The sequence below is a fragment of the Balaenoptera borealis genome (assembly GCF_965194805.1).
Source record: "Balaenoptera borealis genome assembly, contig: HAP1_SCAFFOLD_754, whole genome shotgun sequence".
Lineage (NCBI taxonomy): Eukaryota > Metazoa > Chordata > Mammalia > Artiodactyla > Balaenopteridae > Balaenoptera > Balaenoptera borealis.
Window position 1 is genome coordinate 25,957 of NW_028123447.1, and position 6,352 is coordinate 32,308.

The following is a 6,352-nucleotide window of genomic DNA, read 5'->3' on the forward strand; positions in this document are numbered from 1 at the left end:
CAGCTTTGCTGGGCGTGTGAACTGGTCTGCTGAGCCTCAGACGGCAGCCCTCCCCGCTGGTGGCAGCAGTGCCCGTGGTTCTCTTCTAGGCAGGCCTCTCAACTCCAGGTGCTGTCGTAATAATTTTTACCCAGGGCCTGTCTTCTCAATCCCTCACCTTTCCCAAAGGAGTATGTTGTTTTCTCTGTTTCAAAAAGTTACAAAAATGAATCTTAAAGTTAGTTTTCTTGTAACATGAATCTAACGGTCAGACAGCGTGTAGGTTTGCTGTGTCATCTGTTTTCAGCCAGATTCACACAGTTCAAGGGTAGCATTTCTGGATTTCCAGTACTCATTTTTGAGGACCCCAGGTTCAAAAGTAACAGCATTGGCCCTGCTTTTGGGTCCAAGAATTGGGGTGATAGGTGAAGGATCTGAACTGTGGCGTGGAGCCTTCTGCTATAGACTTAGGCGGATGCTTGAGGTTTCTGGTGAATTCTGCACATCTGTGTTTTTATATCTGTTCCCTGCCCTGGAATCCCCACCCTGTGCACTCGTTCTGTGGTTTTCGTCTCTTGTTTAATTGCACACAAGTACTACTGCTGGGTAACCAGAACCAGGTGCGACTGTGTTGAGATTTTTACTGTGTTTAGCCTGACAGGAAAATGGTGAAAGAACACATATAAAGATATAGCGGAATAAAATAAATGTAGAGTTGGAAGTTGACTCCCAAGGGCTGATAGACTTGGTACGTGTGAGTGTGTAACAAGCTTCTCTTCCCTGCATAGATGCAGTGTCTGTAGCCTTAGTGGAAAAACTCAAGTTTACTGGTTTCAGCCTCGTGTGGCAAATAGATCTTAAAGGACAAAGCAGTATATTGGTAGCTGTTAATAGAGCAGGGCTAGCTCTGTCTATATAAATAGGGAAATGGGCTTAGCCATAGAGGTTCAACTATCTGGTTATCTCATGGATTAACACAAACTGGGTCTCAGTTACACAGTTGTATTTAATGTTTTATGATCTCCTAGACTTTCTAGTCCAGGCACTTTTTGACAAACCTTTGTCCTCATTTGAGGGGTTTTGTTGTCGGGTTCTTGGGTCCGTTTGTGTGGGTATTTGCCTCATTCCATCCCTGAGCTTTGCAGCTAGACAGGTGTGATTCAAAACTATGTTCTAAGGTGTTTCCTGTAGTGGAGTAATTGGCTTGCAGTAGTAAGTCATGTTTTTCCACTAAAAGGGGACGGAGGGGTGGTAATCCACGAGATAAGCTAAAGTTAAATTGTTAGAAGAATTCCTTGATCAGAAAATATAAATTTGCGTTTTGTTGCTCTATTTCCTGAAAGTGACTTGGAGATGCCCCTGATTTGTCCATCTACTGCTTTGATTCCTTGGATACCACTCATACTTTCACGTTAAGCAAAAACAAGTAATTCTTGCAGGGGTCTCTGTCTTTTTCAGCAGCCCTTTTGTAAGACGCACTTTTCCCATATAAAACAATTTTTAACCGCCCCCCCACCCAAAAAGAGAAGTAATGAGACATAAACTTAAAGGGCTTTTTCCTGGCACATTCCATTCTAGTTTACAACCTAGAACACCACTTCCATTAAGGCTCTGTTGCATTAGTAACCAGATTTGGTAAAGGAGAAATGCTGCCGCCTTGTGGCCGTTTCCCACAAGAGCGGCTTTACACCCACAGCTAATGGTCATTAACATTCAGAAGGACTCGGGGCCGTAAAGGACACCTGCCCTCAAAAATTGTGCTGAGGTAAGGAATGGACAAAACAATTCAAAACAGGCCAATTTTTCAAGAAGATAGTATGAAGAGTGAAGTTTTACTCCCTCTCTTTAAAAAAAAAAGGAAAATGGATAAAAGCTCAACCTCAGGAAGTATTAGACTCATGCAATCTAATCTACAAAAAGGTTTCAACGCACACCAGTCGACTGACCATCAGCAAAAAGTCTACAAACAATAAATGCTGAAGGGGCTTTAGAGAACTCTGTACCCTCTACCTGCTGGTGAGACGTAAAGTCGTAACAGCCAACAATGAGAACAGAAAGGAGCTGCATTAAAAAGTAAAAATTGAGGTACCATTTAATCCAGCAGGCACGCCACTGGGCCTCTCACCTGAGAAGACCAGAATCGAGAAGACATAGGCTGCAAAAGCTGCACTGCAGCCTTATTCACAATAGCCAAGACAGTGAGGCAACCAAAATGTTCTTCAACAGGTGAATGGATAAAGAAGAAGTGGTCCATGTACACAATGGAATATTAGCCATGGAAAACAATGAAACACTGCTCTTTGAGGCACCACAGGTGAACCTGGGGATAATCACCAAACATGATGTAAGTCGGAAAGCAAAAGACCTATGTCCTATGATATCACTTACAGGGGTTAGCTAATAACTGACACAAATGAACATATTTCCACAGAGAAAGACGCTCACAGAATTAGAAAACAAACTATGCTCATGTAAAAGGAAAGGTGGGGGGAATGGATAAATTAAGATTAGTGTTACTATACGTATACAAATACATATTATATACATTTATCAAAAAGACCGACCATATAGCAAGGGAGGTCTACAGAACACTCTGTAATATTTTACATGGGAAGAGGATCTGTACAAGGATAGACATATATAATGTACAAATGAACCAGATTCTGTACACCTAGGACAAACAATATTCTAAAATTTACCCCGATTAAAAAAAGTAAAAAAAAAACCAAGAAGAAGTAATGAGACATAAACGTATGGGGGTTTCTCCTGGCACATTCCATTCTAATTTAAAACCTAGGAACATGACTTCCTGGAAGGCTCTGCTGCTGCCTTGGTACCCAGATTTGGGAACGGAGAAATGATGCCTCCTTGTGGCCATTTCCCACAACAGCAGCTTTAAACACATTGCTAAAGGTCACTAAATATTCACCAAACTTGCATTTATTTAAATGACACCTGCCCTCCAAAAGTTCCTGGGGTCGAAAATCGACCAAAATTTCAAAAGAGGGCAACCTTTCAAGATGACAATTTCAAGAGGTATATTGTACTCACATTTTTTTTAACAGAAAACAAAAAGGCGAGGAAAAATGATGAATTTTAGGAATTTTTAAAGACATGCAAACCCAAATTACAAAAACCGACCAGCTCACAGCAGTCAGAATGGCCATTAGCAAAAATGCTGCAAACAATAAATGCTGAAGTGATTGTGGAGAGATGCTTACCCTCTCTTCTATGGGGGACGTGGTAAGAGCCACTAATGAAAACACAATGGAGGTGCTTTGAACATTGAGCTACAGGTCAATCATTCACACCCAGTGCTGGGCGTAACCCCTGAGAAATGAGAATCAAAAAGTCACAGGCTGGCAATCCTGCACTCCAGCAATATTTACCATAGCCAACACTTGGAAGCAACGAAAATATCCATCAATACAGGAATGCACCAAGAAGAAGTGGTCTATGTACACAATGGAATATTACTCCAATAAAAACTATAAATTAAATTTAAAAAACAAACAAAAGTAAGGAGACATCCGCTTTTGTGGGTTTATCCGGGCACATTCCACTCTAATTTATAACCGAGGAACACCACTGGCCGGGAGGGCTGTTTCCCTAGTTACCAGAGTGGGGAACGTAGAAAGGCTGCCGTCCTCTGGCCATTACCTGCAAAAGCAGCTTTAAAACCTGTGCTAATGCTCACTTCATATGAACAAGTACGGCAGGGCTGTAAATGAAACCTGCCCTCAAAATGTTTAGAGGGAGGTAAATGGCCAAAGCATTTCAAAATGTGACACATACTTTAAGAAAACACTTTGAAGAACTAAGCTGTAATCACAGATTGAAAAATAAAAGCACGTGCCTTAAAGCTCAATTTCAACGGATTATGAGACACATGCAAATTCAACCACAAAGAGGTATTATCTCAAACCAGTCAGAATAACCATCAGCAAGAAAACTATAAACAATAAATGCTGAAGGTGTTGTGGAGAAATGCATACGCTCAACTTTAAGAGGGACGTAACTTGGAAAGAGCCACTAATGAGAACTGAATGGAGGTGCCTTTAAAAGGGAAATATTGAGCTACCATATGATCCAGCAGGCCCCTTCCTGGACCTATAACCTCTGAAGACAGAACTGGAAAGACACAGGCAGGCAAAACTGCACTGCACAGTATTACAATAGCCAAGATATGGAAGTAACCAAAAAGTCCACCAACAGATGGGGGGACAAAGAAGAACTGCTACATGTAGAGATGGAATCTTAGCTAGCGAAAAAATGAAACAATGCCATTTGCAGCACCATAGATGAGTCTAGAAGGAATCACGCAACTTGTAGTAAGTGAGAAAGCGAAAGACACATATCCTATCGTATCACTTGTAGGTGTTACCAAAAAATTGATACCAATGAAGATATTTCCACAGAGAAAGGCAATCACAGATTCATTAAACAAACTGATGGTTCACTAAATGGAAAGGTGTGAGGATTGGATACATTACGATATTGGGGTTAACAGAGATATACAAACACATGTGAAATACAGAATCACCAAAGACCTACAGAATACCAAGAGAAGACTACTCAACATTGTGTCATAACCTACATGGGAAAAGGATACGAAGAAGAAGAGATATATGTATATGTGTGAAAGAACCACATCTTGCACACCTAGAGCAAACAAAATCTTGTAATCAAATTTGCTGTGATAAAAAATAAAAATTTACTTAAAAATACGAACAAGAAGTAATGAGAAGGGGGTGCTCGGGCTCCGGCCCGCAGTTCGAGCGGCGAGAGCACTCAGAGACGCGACGCGGGCCAGAGGGGAGTGAGCGGGCGCCTCAGTGTCCTCCCCCTTCCCACCCTTCGCCTCGCCGCCTTCTCCCCCCTCAGCCGGACCGGAATTATGTGATCCCGGAAGTTCCGGCGCCACTGCTGTGTGGGATAAACAGTAATGGCGGAGGCTGCAGCTCCGGGAACAACAGCCAAAACATCAAGAGCAGGAGCGGCAGGGGCGGCGGTGGCAGCGGCCTCCCCCACCCCTATCCCCACAGTTACCTCCCCGTCCCTGCGGGCACGGGATTTGGCAGCGACGGCAGCGGCGGCGGCTGGACCAAACAGGTCACCTGCAGGTATTTCATGCATGGGGTTTGTAAGGAAGGAGATAACTGTCGATACTCACGTGACCTCTCTGAGAGTCCATATGGTGTAGTGTACAAGTATTTTCAGCGAGAGTACTGTATTTACGGAGACCGCTGCAAATATGAACACAGCAAGCCATTGCAACTGCTACAGCTCTAACTGCAAAGTCACCCCTTGCTGCTTCCTCAAGTCTCTCATCAGTAGTTGGACAGATTGGTGAAATGCATATGGGCGAAGCTGAGTCAAGAAATTCAAACTTTTCAACTGTAGGAGCTGGTTCAGAAGACTGGGTGAACGCCATTGAGTTTGTTCCTGGGCAGCCCTACTGTGGCCGTACTGCCTCTTCCTCCACTGAAGCACCCCTGCAGGGCTCAGTGACCAAGGAAGAATCAGAGAAGGAGCAAATTGCAGTGGAAACAAAGAAGCAGATCTGCCCCTATGCTGCAGTGGGAGAGTGCCGATATGGGGAGAACTGTGTGTATCTCCATGGAGACGCGTGTGATATGTGTGGGCTGCAGGTCCTCCATCCAGTGGATGCTGCCCAAAGATCACAACACATCAAATCTTGCATCGAGGCCCATGAGAAGGACATGGAGCTCTCGTTTGCTGTGCAGCACCGCAAGGACATGGTGTGTGGGATCTGCATGGAGGTGGTCTATGAGAAAGCCAACCCCCGCGAGCGCCGCTTCGGAATCCTCTCCAACTGCAACCACACCTACTGTCTCAAATGTATTCGCAAGTGGAGGAGTGCTAAGCAATTTGAGAGCAAGATCATAAAGTACTGCCCAGAATGCCGGATCACATCTAACATTGTCATTCCAAGTGAGTACTGGGTGGAGGAGAAAGAAGAGAAGCAGAAACTCATTCAGAAATACAAGGAGGCAATGAGCAACAAGGTGTGCAGGTATTTTGACGAAGGACGTGGGAGCTGCCCATTTGGAGGGAACTGCGTTTACAAGCATGCGTACCCTGATGCCATAGAGAGGAGCCACAGAGACAGAAAGTGGGAACATCAAGCACATACCGGGCCCAACGAACGAACCACTTCTGGGAGATCATTGAGGAGAGAGGGAAAGGCAACCCCTTTGACAACGACGAAGAAGAGGTTGTCACCTTTGAGCTGGGCGAGATGTTGCTTGTGCTTTTGGCTGCAGGTGGGGACGACGACCTGACAGACTCTGAAGACGAGTGGGACTTGTTTCACGATGAGCTGGAAGATTTTTATGACTTGGATCTATAG

At 44.2% G+C, this 6,352-nt stretch overlaps 1 pseudogene across 1 annotated transcript; it reads left to right on the forward strand.

Annotated features, from left to right (window-relative positions):
* Positions 1-4,924: 4,924 nt before the first annotated feature.
* Positions 4,925-6,352, forward strand: LOC309621605 (E3 ubiquitin-protein ligase makorin-1 pseudogene; annotated as a pseudogene). Its single transcript has one exon. The product of its transcript is annotated as an E3 ubiquitin-protein ligase makorin-1 pseudogene (transcript).